Source organism: Perissodus microlepis, chromosome 10, assembly GCF_051167445.1.
Source record: "Perissodus microlepis isolate ML-2025 ecotype Zambia chromosome 10, ASM5116744v1, whole genome shotgun sequence".
Classification (NCBI taxonomy): Eukaryota; Metazoa; Chordata; class Actinopteri; order Cichliformes; family Cichlidae; genus Perissodus; species Perissodus microlepis.
The window spans coordinates 3,329,754-3,344,197 of NC_140470.1; positions in this window are offsets into that span (position 1 = coordinate 3,329,754).

The window sequence follows — 14,444 nt, forward strand, 5'->3', positions numbered from 1 at the left end:
TCGCCTCCTTTCATGATTTGCTCTCTGCTGTTTAATTTTGGATGATATCAGCTTCATCAGCTCCCCCTGACGCACTCTTACATGTGCTGATTTCAAAGCAACATTGTTTCTGTGGGTTTTTTCTCATTCAGCTACAATTAAATGGTGGCGGAACCTTTTTTCATGGGCAGTGCCTGAACAATATCACAAAAACTGTGTCAGTGCATATGTTATTATCATTATGTGCTAACCTAAGAATTTGATTTAAAAGTGTTTTTTTCCTGGTTTGTTTGTTTGGACTTGGTGGAAATGCAGAATTTATTTATTTTTTTTAAACTGCAATATTTAATCCACTAGTCTAATGATTCTCTGAATCGAAACAATAGTAAAACTTACTTTAATAAAATAATGTGAGATAATGGTCTTCTTCGCCATCAAGGCTGGAAAAAAAGAACACATCCCCCCGCGTGCACGTGTGCACACATCCTCCAACCACACACACCCATATTTTGCACCATTGCAGTTTATATCACACCTCAAACATTTAGTAAACAATTAAGCAAATACAAGTAACCTGCAATAAATTACAGGTAGTAATAAAATAAACTACTAACTCTTTTACGCTACGTCCACACCTACACAGGTATTTTTGAAAACGCAGCTGTTTCGTCCACACGTAAACGGCGTTTCGAATCACCGAAAACTGAGATTTTTTTAAAACTCCTTTTTTGCGTTTACGTGTGGACGAGGAATACAGAGTTCGTCACGCAACGTCAAAGGTATGTGCCTTTTTTCACGTCACGCTGTGGCCACGTTATTGTTTACATGAGATGAATTGCAGAATGGCAGATAGAGACGAAATACTGTTAATCTGACTGTCTGCAGGTTTTACACGCTTACATATAAACACACAGTTACTGTCCCTCCATTTACAAAGGCAGAGGCGTCACGGTGTGATTATTTTACGTGTAGTTGTTTTTTCCTGTGTAATAATATTCAACATTGCTATCAATACATTTTTCAAAAAATGCCTCTCTGTGCAAAATAGGTTTAAAAACATAAACAACTGTGGGATCCTGTTTGTCCGGGATTTGAACCGAGGGAACAAATCGTGGCAGGATCAGCCTGATGTTATTTGTATCCCACTGTAACTTTACTGTATAAAGTATAGTATGTATATCTCCAAAATGTCAGGAGTAGTTAGTCATTGCAAGAAGTGTTTGTGAACTAAAAATCACGAATGGGGGATACTGTTTGTCCATGATTTAAACAACCCAGCACTGCTCCCGACGAAGGGAAAACCAGTTCTGCAGGGAGACCTACCTCGGCACTTGTGCAGGTGAAGCCAAAGGGCAGATTTGCTTCACCATATTTTCTAGTCTTTGGCTTAGAATGAAGTTGGTTTGGAAACATATTCAGCGATGCTTCATCTCCTGCTTTGCGTTTCTGTAGGCACCCGTGCTAGCAGTGTCCAAGCGTTCTGTTTTTTTTCCCCCCCTTTTCATCCCGCGCCCCCCCTGCCATGGCTCTGCGCCCCCTCCCCCCAGGGGGCGGGCCCTATACTTTGGGAAGGTCTGGCATAGACAAACATAGCTGCTATTTAGTGCTACATAACAGGCTAATAATACTAGAATTTCACTCACAAAAAATAAAGTAAAAACGTGTTTGGACCACACCACACACCAGTCCATGTCTAAGGTAATTCCATTAGAAATACTCTTAAAGGCGCCAGTAGTATTCACTGTGGAGAACTCCTGTTTAGCACCTCCTAGTGGAGGGGAGGCCTAGCAGAAAAAATATTAGTTACAGCTGTCTGCATTAGAGCGCCTGCCAACCACCAAAAGTTTTGTTATGGGGAATTTTTCCATCACGGCCAATGTACCAGTCTGCTTGTATTAAAGCTAAATTTAACCATGGAACCCTACTCTAAAACTGGATTTAAGAAATAAGTGTCTAAAGTTAACCTGATTAGAGCATGTGTAGCACCAACCCTGTACGTTTCAGTGCAGAATGTGATGCCACTGTGTTTGCTGGTTGGTTAGCTAGCGATAGAGCCAATAACCCAGTGGAAAACAAGGAAACTGAAAGGGAAGATACACTTGTTCGCCATAATGCTTGAGTTTGCAGAGTACTTTATAAATGAGGACTGTGTGGAGGAGAGGCTGAGCCACATGCTGAAGTCTAACACTGTCCCATCTAAGTTTGATTGTTAATTGATGATTGAAAACGCTGCACAAACGTAAAAATGCACATTCAAACATTTTTGTCATTTTGGGGCCTAAATGGTAAAATGCAGCATATTAGAAGGTTTTCAGGTGTTTGATATTTTTTAACAGATTCTGAAGATGACAGCTAGTAATATAACTGGTCACACAGCATGTGGATAACTCACACTTTAGTTTAAAATGAACACATGTGACATTGATAGATATTTTTTAGTTTTTTAGTAGTTATTTCTTTAATAACGGCTAGTGTGTTATCTATTGAACACTTGGTGTTTGTTTGTTAATAATGCCATTTTTGCATTATTTTGTAGAAGGATGATATATTTTGCAACCACTAAATATTAATGTGTTTGTCTACATGGATATCGGACCTGTAATACATGACTGATAACCCTGTCATTAGCTGTCTCCAGCGTCTGACAAGCGTAGGCCCTGTGTGGTTTTCAGACTCACCTTGTAGTGACCCTCCTCATGCAAACTATTCCAGGAAAAGGATAAGCGTGAAACAGACTGCAGCTCACCCTTGACTACGGCACCTTTTCTGCCACCCTCATCTGCCTGTCATTGCTTTGCCTCCTGGATTCTCCATTATCACCAGCACCCATACAATCCAATCAATAATTCTGCACCTAAGGCTTGTTCAGCCCTTGAAGATTTAAATTCTGTGCTTTTTATTCACACAGACTCCGGCAGCTTCATTACAGCACCATGCCAGAATATATCTGCGACCACTGCTGTAATGCTTTCTGTCCTCCTGCCGTAATTCACCTGGGTTTCACCTATGGGGCGCCATTTTGTCTCAGCCAAACGGCAGTGCTAATAAGGCTCCATAGCTCTCTGTGATTATTATCAGTGACAGGCACGGCCAGGCTACAGCAGCTCTCTACTGCCCCCGATCTACATCAGACGCTGTAGGCCACTTGCCCCTTTGGCTCTGGCCTACTCACCCTCTTGCCTGACACACCAGTGCACCACATAGGCTTGTGTAGGGGCAGAAGAGGTGCAGAGGTTGGCTGCTACTGGTGCCCAATGCACTGCCTGCTACAGCCAGGCCCTCCAAGGCCCTGAGGCTGTTCTGTCTGTTCAGCATCTCCCTTTAACCTTCATCTAGGAAACAATAAAACAAGAACAGAGTGGAGGAGGAAGAGGAGGAGGGAAAGAGAGGGTGTGAATTTGTGTGTGTGTGTGTTCGTGCTCAGAGAATGTGTGGGAGGAGATAGGGAGAGATGCTGTGGACATTTGACACATCTCCTTAAGCCAATGTCTACTTTATTAGCTTTGGCAGTCCTTATTGGTTGCACTAATCAAGTGGAAGGCAGTAGCGCTGTGTCGGGGGCTAACACACTGCGTGTGACAAATATATTATTAACTGGAGGGAGACGAGTGACCTTGGCCGTGTCACCTGAGGACCCCGCCGGCACTTGCTCTGCCAGCAGGAAACGACCTTCATATTAAATCCCCACAGAGGTCAATAAACTAAATAATTCACAAAGGTTATATGCTTTGCACTGAAATCTGCTAAAAGAGAGAGACAGAGAGAAAGAGAGGGGAAGAGGGAGGGGAGATGGCAAATCTTTTAACTTGTGAGCAGCTAAACGAGGACCGCTGTCCTTGTCAGAGTCTAGTCTCTTTATCATGGGGGGCGTTTATATGAGCGTGCCAGAGGACAATGTAAATCCCGAATCTCTCTCTATTTCCTCACTGCTGTCACTCTTCAATCGATCCGTCATTCTGTGGCAGTGGGAGAGCTGGTGGGGGTTGGCCAGGAGTTAGTGGGGGGTCAGTGATGTCTAATAATATGATAGGCTTTGTTAACATAACACACAGCGCTCTATTTATAACCACACTGAAAATCTGTAGCTAATTGATCTTTGCTTTAACCATGTCTGCAGAAATCTATAGGGAAAAGCTGTTGGAAATGCTATTTCCTGCTCAACATACACCTCATGCAGCTTTTCACAGTGGTGCATTAGGTAAAACCTGGAAATGAGTTAGTATTTTTGCACTTCTGGCTCCCATATCTACAATAATACATACAGACAAAAACCAACAATCATATGACCCCCTATGAGCAAGCACTTTGGCAACAGTGGGAAGGAAAAACTCCCTTTTAACAGGAAGAAACCTCCAGCAGAACCAGGCTCAGGGAGGGGCGGCCATCTGCTGCGACCGGTTGGGGTGAGAGAAGGAAGACAGGATAAAGACAATATGATTCAGTGCAGAGAGGTCTATTAACACATAGTGAGTGAGAAAGGTGACTGAAGAAGAAACACTCAGTGCATCATGGGAATCCCCCGGCAGCCTACACCTATTGCTGCATAACTAAGGGAGGATTCAGGGTCACCTGATCCAGCCTGAACTATATGCTTTAGCAAAGAGGAAAGTTTGAAGCCTAATCTTAAAAGTAGCGATGATGTCTGTCAGAAAGGACTCCAAGGTTCCTCACAGTGTTACTGGAGGCCAAGGTAAGAGTAAGAATCTGCTCAGATAGCATATTTCTAAGATTTTCAGGGCCGAGTACAACAACCTCATTGAATCTGAATTTAGAAGCAGGAATTTAGAGGTCATCCAGGTCTTTATGTCTTTGTCTGCAGTTTAACTACTAGGTGTGTGTTATCTGGCTTCATGTATACATAAAGTTGGTTGTCAAAAAACACAAGTAAATAGTTCCCTTGGAAAATTCGTCCAACAAAGACATTTGCTAACAAGTGGCTAAAAGATGTTATGAAGAACATGTAACGATCAACACAGGAGCTTAGAGGTGGTGCCACTGAAGCTGTATAAGATAAGATAAGATAAGATAACCTTTATTAGTCCCACACGTGGGAAATTTGTTTTGTCACAGCAGGAAGTGGACAGTGCAAAAGTTATGAGGCAAAAATTAGGATACAATAAGAATAAATACAGTACACAACTGTACAGAATAGAATAAAAATACAATACTATATACAGTAGAATAAAATAAAAATAAATATACAATAAGATAAAAATAGAATACAGATACAAATGCTATATACAACTGACATCCTGACATCAGTGTTTTAGTTTTTGCAATTCAAAATATCCAAAACTTTTATTTTCCACAAATTTTATTTCAATAATTGAAAAACCTGTATGTGGCCAAGAGATGAGGCTGAATATTTCTGACTGGCCTACAAAATCTGGCCATCAGTGTAGCATGATCACACTCGAGCATAATGTGACCTGAGGCCAAAACTGGGATGAACATCTCAGTCCACCTACAAAGTACCGAGACAAGCCCTGAAAAATCAATAAAAGGCAGCATTATGTTAGTGACTCTCAAGGAGAATGACTGTAATTAGTCTGTATGGCTACATGGGTTGATTCCAAAAGACGGAGCTCCTACAAAACCTGATGGATAGAAGTGTATCCTCTGTACTGTGCTGCATAATTTAAGATCTTAACATCAGACTTTACACTAGACTTTGAAGCTCTTGCAAACAGTCATTTATAGTCTCATTAAGACATTCAACACAGTAAATACTTTATTTAATTGTGATGTAGGTCTGCACTGTAATGCACGGTGGCCCCGAGAGCTCAAATGCATTACAACTTTTTCTTAAAAACCCACTGGCAAAAAGAAATCTGCTGCAAAAGCACACAAACCACAGTGGAAGTATCATAGTGGGCATTGGTTTGTTTTGAGTTCCTCTCTCCTCCAACTTGACCATACTACTCTCTCTCTCTCTGCTCCTTCCTCTCCTTTCAGTTGAGCTCTTCAGCAGCACACATCTCATTGTCCTCCACTTCATCAATGTCAATATGAAAGTATCAGCTTTATCAGCTGGTCTCTGCCAGATAGTCTGCTTCCAGTGAGTGGTAAACAGCCAAAAGCTTGTTCTGGCTACCTTGTGTTTTTGCTCTTATGTGCCTCTCCCTGTTCTTAGTGTTCCTCCTCCCGGCTCAAGTGCCTCCTGTCTTCAGTCTTTGCCATTTCGAGCAAGCAAGCTGCTTCACCCATCAAACCAACCTGGATCATCCTCCACAACTTCTCCACCTGCCTGCTTACCCTCTTACAGTAACAAGTTTCCCTCTCTGGAAAGCCTTCCCCTTCTCAAAGTAAAGTAATTCTGTTCCTCACTAACCAACCTCTGTGATTACTATAGATCTGGATTTAACACTTGAAAAAAAAAAAACCCAAGCAACCTCCCTGTACTCACCTCCACCTTTTTTGTCTCCACTGGTTCTGCTTTTGGGTCCACCTTTGCTATTCAGCCAATGGCCACAGCACAAAGTTGATTTAAAAAAACAATTTATTGTGTGTTTTAGTGACATTTCTTATGCTTTATTCAACTTCTGTTGTATTATGTGTACCTTTCCAGGGTTTCTTAAAAATTGCTGGCATCGCAGGACCATTATAGCAATGGAATAATAATAATAATAATAATAATAATAATAATAATAATAATAATAATAATAATAATAATAGTGGCCCTGACAGTTTGATTTAGCTATACAAGTAAACATAGTCTCTGAAGCAATAATAGAATATATTCATGAATGTAACATTATTATGATGTTTTACTATAAAACAGTAGACATTTTGTCTATTTGTCTATTTCAAAACATAGTGTGTTTTATTAGTGATTAAATCAGTCCAGCCTGTGGCCCTTTGCTTACTTTAGTTTAGTCAGAAGAGCCCTCCAGAAAATAAGAAAGAAAAAGTATCTCATCTCTGCTGAGGTGTTGCTTTGTTTTTTATGTGTCTGCACCATCTATATCTGTGGCCACAGGCATTATATTTACAGACTGTTGATCGCAGCTCATGACTGCAAGATGTCAAGAATGCCTAGTAGGAATTTCTTTAAATTTAGCATAAATATTCATTTGGACTCAAGAATGAACTGATCACGTTTTAGTGGTTGCTGCTGTCATGGAGCAACTTTAAGTTAAATGTTACAAATTTCATCTCTCTTTTGTTGTGGTTAAATGCAATATTTATCAAGCACACATGGAAGGAATGTAATTATGTCTGGCACATATGCCCTGTTGAAGTCAAGGTGGAACCACAGCGGTTAGAAAAGATGGACATAGCTACCAGTAGAACGCTCATCTGGATCCTCCAGCTGAGCATATGTTGCTTAAATTTGTTGGTCAAAGGTCGTTGATTATTGGGATTCACAAAGTACATTTTTGTTAATTATAATGACATTTCACAATAATAAATAAAAAATGAGGACGTTTCATATTCAAAAGGTAAAGGTCATCTTGTGACACACTGTGACATCATCGTGTTCCCAAACAAAACAAATCTGGCCGTCCTACGATGATATAACTCCGAAACAGAGACTGTGGCCATATTTCATGTAAGGCTCGATACTGAATCACTAATCTTGTGCACCCACCTTGAAAATGTGCTGATTGTGTAAATCTTCTCTGCCACTCAAGGTTTGTTTGAAGCAGTCATGTTATACAGTGTTTCCTGTACTGCCATAACTACAACCTTGTATTCATTAGAACCAGCTTTACTGGCTAAGTATGTGAGCACATCCAAGCAATTTAGCTTGTTTTGCTCTTTAAGTCTTAGTGATCCTAAACGCTAGTACAATGGGCACACAGCACAAAGTCAAGTCATACACATGGCACACACATGCAACTGCAAGGTGATAATTCTAGTTTGTTTTATGCATTTCAGAGTGACAGGTGTCTTCTTTTTGTGGTATATGTGCCAATATGACACATGTAAAGGTCACATCTTGAAAAATAAATGCCTCTACACGATTGCAAGGCTACAAAAAGAGTGTGCTGATGTTTAATCTGTGACATCATAGAATTCAAAAATACTGCAAATCTGTTTTTAAAAGAAGCCCCGTTCTCTGTAAATATCAGGAATATCTTCTAGATTTTATATTTACATGGAAATGATCCTGTGATACCTGACTGGCAGTAGTGGACATGTGCATATGCACTGGAAATAAATTCGATGCTTAGATCTAACAGAAGTAGTAGTACACGGACTACTGCAACCAAGTCAGCTTTAGCTAGTAAAACAGGTCTACAGCCAGTGAGTGGCTCAGTGACACCGAGTGCAAACCTGTGATGGCTTATTTGAGCCAATCGAGGTCAAAAAGGTCAACTCTTTAAAATAAATGTGCAAGTGCACGCTCACACACACACACACACTTGTTTTCATATCTTTCCCTAGCCGCCTACCCTAACCATCAAAAATGAATGCCTAACCCTAACCATAACCTAAATGTAACCCTGACACTAAAACCACATTTAGAGCCTCAAAAATGGGACGGCATAAGTGACTGTTGGTCCCCACAAGTATAGTAGCATGCCAATTTTCTGTCCTCACAAAGATGTCTAAACATGTACACACACACACCAAATAAAATTAGAACGGACCACACTGCTTTGTCAGCTTGAATGAACTTTGTGACACCACGTGTCTGAAGTGATGACCTAATCAAACTTTGTTATCAGCTATATCAGTAAAGAAGGTCTTGTGATTTTGTTTTACTTTTCATTTTTTGCCAAGAATTTAAAAGGAACCCCGGCTATTAAGACATGTTTGCGCTAAAATATGTACTGTGCTTTCAGTAATATATATGTGGTATTAAATTACGCAAAATGTTTTCCTTTTAAGCACTTTTTTGTTTTTACTTCTCAATGCACTCTGGGTAGTGACGTCATACGGTTGCACCGCATCGAGTTCACAGTTGGCTTCTGTTGAACCGTTCCAGTTGGAACCAGAGCAATCTGAGGGAAAGGATGAAAATAGTCAACCAGTACTTAGTTTAGATAAAGATGAAAACAATCCGTCACACGAGGACGCGAGAGTGAGGGAAAACTACTGGTGTCTATGCAGCTACTGAGAGCATATTGTAAAGAGCTCAATTTTGTGGCAGCATCTATCCATGGTATCGCATAACCGCATGATAAAAACATTAATAGAATTCTAATTGTTATTTTTTTTTATTATACAGTGAAATTACGATATCGTTATTTTTACAGATTCTCCATGCAACACAGTGCACCAAAACTTGTTAGCCCTTGTTAGCCTTCCTGACCGGTATAGTGCTGGTCTACCAAGTCGTAACCAGGTCACTAATAGGCAAGTTAATTAATACCGTTGCTACACTATAAAAAACAAAACAGGTTAGCTGAACGAAAGCACCTATACTGCTGACAACAAATACATGTCATCGTCCCAGAATGCATTGTGTGCAAAAAAACATGGCCACTCCCGTGGCTCCAAAATAGTTTTAAACAACAAAGATTTATTGAATAACCAAAAAATTGTAGTTATTCTCAAGTATGTTTTTATGTAGTGGAGATAATTTGTTACATATTTAGAGTAATTTGTCATAATAGTCGGGGTTCCTTTTTAAAAAAATTGGATGAGGTAATTGGCGGGTTTTTTTAAATTTGTTTTTCATCAACAATTTCACTTTCTGCTTTGTACTTGTGTCGATTCAACTATTTAAAGTGAAGTGATGTGGTTCACAGAAACCAGAACGACAGTGGCATAGTAACTCATCCGGTTCACCATTAATCACACTCCGCAGGTTAGTGTAGTGTGTAAAGTACAGAAGGAAAGTGACTCAGCGGTTGGCTGTATTCCACGAACTAATGAGAACCAAATCCCAATGAGGAGTCAAGAAGGCTCACAAACAGTCACATTCAGGGCAAATTAATCAACAGCATATGAAGGTATTTAAGTTTAGGAGTAGTACGATCACATGGTCAGTAGTAACCATGAATAAAAATGACGTGAAAATATTTGAACATGTCAGGGTGTCACAGCGTATTACTGATATTAAAATAATGGTGACAGGAGGCCCTAATTACACTTTTGTAATGTGGGAGGCAGACAGCACAATCTCTGCCTCCATGATCATGACCATTTAATCATTTATCACCATGTAACAGGATATAAGTGGTATGCAACATGTTTGTCAGAGCGATATCCCAAGCTTTTAAATTTTTCCACATTTAAGGAAGATTTTTCTTTTGTGTCATTTTGTGTATACAAAATGTATCACTATGAAGAATGTTAGGTTAGCCACTAAATTCATAAAAGTGACTTTGACCTTGATCTTAAGCACATTTTGGATGAAGGCTCATTAGGTGATCAGTGTTTTAAGACTGGTTAAATTCTGAGTAATGATTCTGGTGAACCACGGCTGGACGAACCAACACCTTACAACAGCATGAGCTCATTGGTCCTTTCATTAGGAGGTAAAAACAATTTTACAAAATAAGTTAAATTTGTATCAGTACTCCCTCAGAGTGCTTGTGATACACTAGTAAGCTTAAAATACAATTAATTCTTATTCTTAATGTGGATCAAGACCAAGAGTCTACAGCTATGTACTCAGACATTTTTAAAGCTAACCGCTAACATGCTAATGCTTAGCATCTTTATTCAGTGTGATTTGCTTCTAAGTAAATGCAAAAATATATATATTTATTTAATTATATGAAACATGTCTGCTTAAAATTATAGCTCAGTTCACGCAGTGGTTGCTGAGACATTTTTAGGCTGATTGCACATTTTGACAGATAAAGAAATCAGAAGATCAAAGTAAAAATGCATCACAGGAATATTTTAATGTCTCAACAACTGCAGTTCTTTAAATCAGGAAGTGCCTTTTATGACAGGAGGTGTAATTTTTTTGTTCTAGTCCTAATGGCAATGCTATTAAACTTCAAATACCCTTTTGCCATTGTTGTCATATACTTTCTAAATATTACTCCCCCGTTCAGTTTTAAAGAGATCTACAATGTGACATGCTCTGTGCTGTTAGGAGTAACTGTTAATACAAATACAACCGACTGTCATCTGTATCTTCCTAAGGAAAACGGTAAATAGAGATTATCTACCTTTGAAAAAGTGTACAGTACTGTATCTTTTTATCTAATAGGCTTTATAACAAGATACCGATAAGCTATAAGTAAGGTATGCTAATAGGCCTTAGAGATCTGGGGATTAACCTCTCACTGCTTTATTCACCCCAGTAAACCTCAGATGTTGTGATAAATCTTGCACCGTATATCCTGTTATTTATTCAGCAGCTCAGAGAAAAATAACTGTTGCACAGCTGCTGATTGGCTTGCAAATCTTTCCATTCAGTTTTATGGCCCTGACAAATGTTAAAAGTGTGAAAATATCAGTGCAAATTCACCATCAAGAATCCCTCGTTGGGTTTTTGCAGTTCCAGAACATAATCGGTAAAATGCGCTTTACTTTTAGAGTGAACGAAGCTGTGGGCTGAGACAATGACTTCCATATTGTCGTGAATTCAATGTGTACTTGTAGCAGATTTAAAATGCAAAAGAGACCAACAGAATTCAAAAGGCACCCTGTCTATTTGAAATGCAAACTTCAGTGACCCGCCATTTAAAGGAGCACATGTGCACACGGGAGCACACGCATCATCTAGGTAACGCTTGCTGTAATTAAACATCATTGCATAACTGACATCTGGAACTTGCTGACACAGTTGCAATTTCCAGTGACTGCAGCAACGAGCGAAGCATCCTATATAAGAAACGGGAGGGGGCGCAGATAGGGATGAGAGGGGGTTGCCAGCTCTCACCTGGCAACCTGCTTTGGCTGCTCTCTTAAAGCGTCAAACATTTCACAGCTCAAAGAGTTTGCGGGGGAAGTCTTTAATATGGCTGGTAGTATCTGCTGCTGCCGCCTTTGCGTCTTGCTCGTCTGCCTTTGAGGCGTAGCGGCGGATCAGACACATCAGTGCCATCGTTGCTTGTCATGACGAACAATCACGTCTTGAAAAAACACAAACAGCCATGTTCAAAGAGCAGACATGAAAAGATGACATGCATATCAAGAGTTCTGAATGCCTTTGTGTGTGTGTGTGTGAGTGAGAGAGAGAGAGAGAAAGAGAGCGTGCCTATATGTGTGTGTGTCACATTAAGACGAGCAGATGTGCAGGCACAGACAATATAGGAGAATAAATTCTGCATAAGGTGCAGAAAATAAGGGATTTAATGTGAATACAAGTGTTGTAGAAGAAAGGGAAAGAAAGAGAGGGAGAGAGGAAGGAAAGAGTGAGGCAGGCAGGTGGGAGTGAGGGAGGGAGGGAGGGAGGGGATGAGAAGGATAGACTTTAACTGTCTGAAGGACAAAGCTACTGACCCGCGGATCATTCAGAGGATTGCCTTTCAGTTTCAGAGCAAGGTCAGGCTGCTTATTTTACCTCAGTGTTTTCACTAATCTGTTTTTTGTGTGACACAAACAAACACTGAGCCCGTGTACACGTACATAGACACACGCACACACACATGCATGCATGCAGACACTGACACTAAGCCTTCCCATACTTGCCTTGAAATAATAACAGCCTATGTAGGCTTTGCTATCAATAAACATGTGCAGGCTTTGTGCCTACATGAGTATCACACTACCTCGGACCTGTCATGAATTTCAATTGCTGGAAGGGGGCCGTCACAGACTCCACACAACCACACTGCATTCTAATGCCTTTAAGATGGTTTCCTAGCTAATGATGTGGCCTTCAGATGAATACAATACTGTGAGCTTTAATCTATTGTTAGACATCCTTGTGTAATGAGCTAAAATCAGCCTCCGTTTTGTATTGACAGGTCTTAAGAAGCTGACAGTGGCTGCTGGTTGCCAGCTCATTAGTAGCCACACTACATTTATGTCGACACATTAACTGACAATCAGCGTGGTATGGAGGGAAACAGTGGCCATCCCACGGGGCCTGCCAGCATCTGTGGAGGAGACTTACCGGTGGGTGTTGAGCTCCTGGTGGATCGCTCTGTTGAAACACAACAACAAGAAGGAACGATCGCTGAAACCAGCTCAGGGTCCTGCTGCGGGCTTGACGATAGGGTTGCTGCGAAGCAGTGGGCCCAAATAACATCGTGAGACCAGCGTGGAGTTTGAGGGTGTTTGAGGGTGTTTGTGTGTGCGCGTATGGGGCGGCTAAAGCGCCCCAGTGTGTTCTGTGCTGATCTGATAATGAGTGAGCAGGGTCAATAGGATGTTAACAGCCCCGTGGGAACAACTGGCTGGTGGTGGATGGGTGGAGCAAGGACGAGGGCCCAGGGACACAGAGCTGTTTTCACTGTCCTCACTCGCCACCATCTGTGTGTGTGCGTGCGCGCATGAGAGTGCGGCGGGGACAGTAAGGTGCCTCTGTCCCTGATATTTGACTCTTTACTCTGCCCCCACTGTGCCTTCCCAGCAAAGCCTCATTCAAACAAAGCAGCTTGTCCAGCCCAAAACTAACATCATCGCAGCAGCTTTGACTAAGGATTAGTGGCAGCTCTGCTGCTACATTTGTCACACAAATGTTAGCAAACACATACATACATATCATAAAACAGTGGCAGGAACTTTGTCCTGGCATTAAAATTAGGCCTTTTTTTTGGGCACTTTCACTCCTGGCTTGAGATCATTCTGAAGGTGTGTGGACTGATAGCATATCTGTGACTCATTACTTGCAAATGGCCCATACTGAGTGAATGAGTGTGTGAGAAGAGCCAAAGAGTAATTGGATCACCCACATATAGAAAAAGACAGCATGTCAGCTGCAGCATAACTCCTTTCGCACATGGCACATGGATGGCTACGTGATTAGGACTATAACCAGGGCCTTTAATTGTTCCGAAAACACACACACAAACACAATGAGCATATCGGTGTCGCTTTGAATCAGTGGGTCAATATGGGCAGAAAATAGGACTGCCTTTTATGTCAGACAAGTGGATGAAAGAAGGAGACCTGTGATAGTACACAAGAGAGAGCAGGAGGAGGAGGAGAAGGTGCAGGGAGCACTAAAAAAACATTCCATGTTGTGTTGGCAGGCGCTCCAGTCAAATCCCTTGGCAGTTTAGATTTTTTTTTCCAGGCCCCGCCTTTGCCATCTGATATTCAAATGCAGAGGAAACTGGAGGAGAGCTCCTCCCAGACCACCCACAGTATCATCAGGGATTAGTCAAAGAGCACCAACTAGGTCAACAAGATGCAGGGCCGGTGCATGTTCAGGGGGACGCGATGCAATCCACGCACACACACAGTAGAGTCAGCCTAGTCTTGCCTGTGCTCCCGTCTCTCTCGCTCTCAAACACACACATGTACACACAAACACGCAGAGGCAGCCACGCTTACGCAGTGACCTGTTTTCCCATACTTTGACAGTTATCCAAAAACAACTCCAAAATTCCTCTTGATTTTTGTGTTTCACAGCAAGTGGGTATGGGTTAAGCATTAGATAT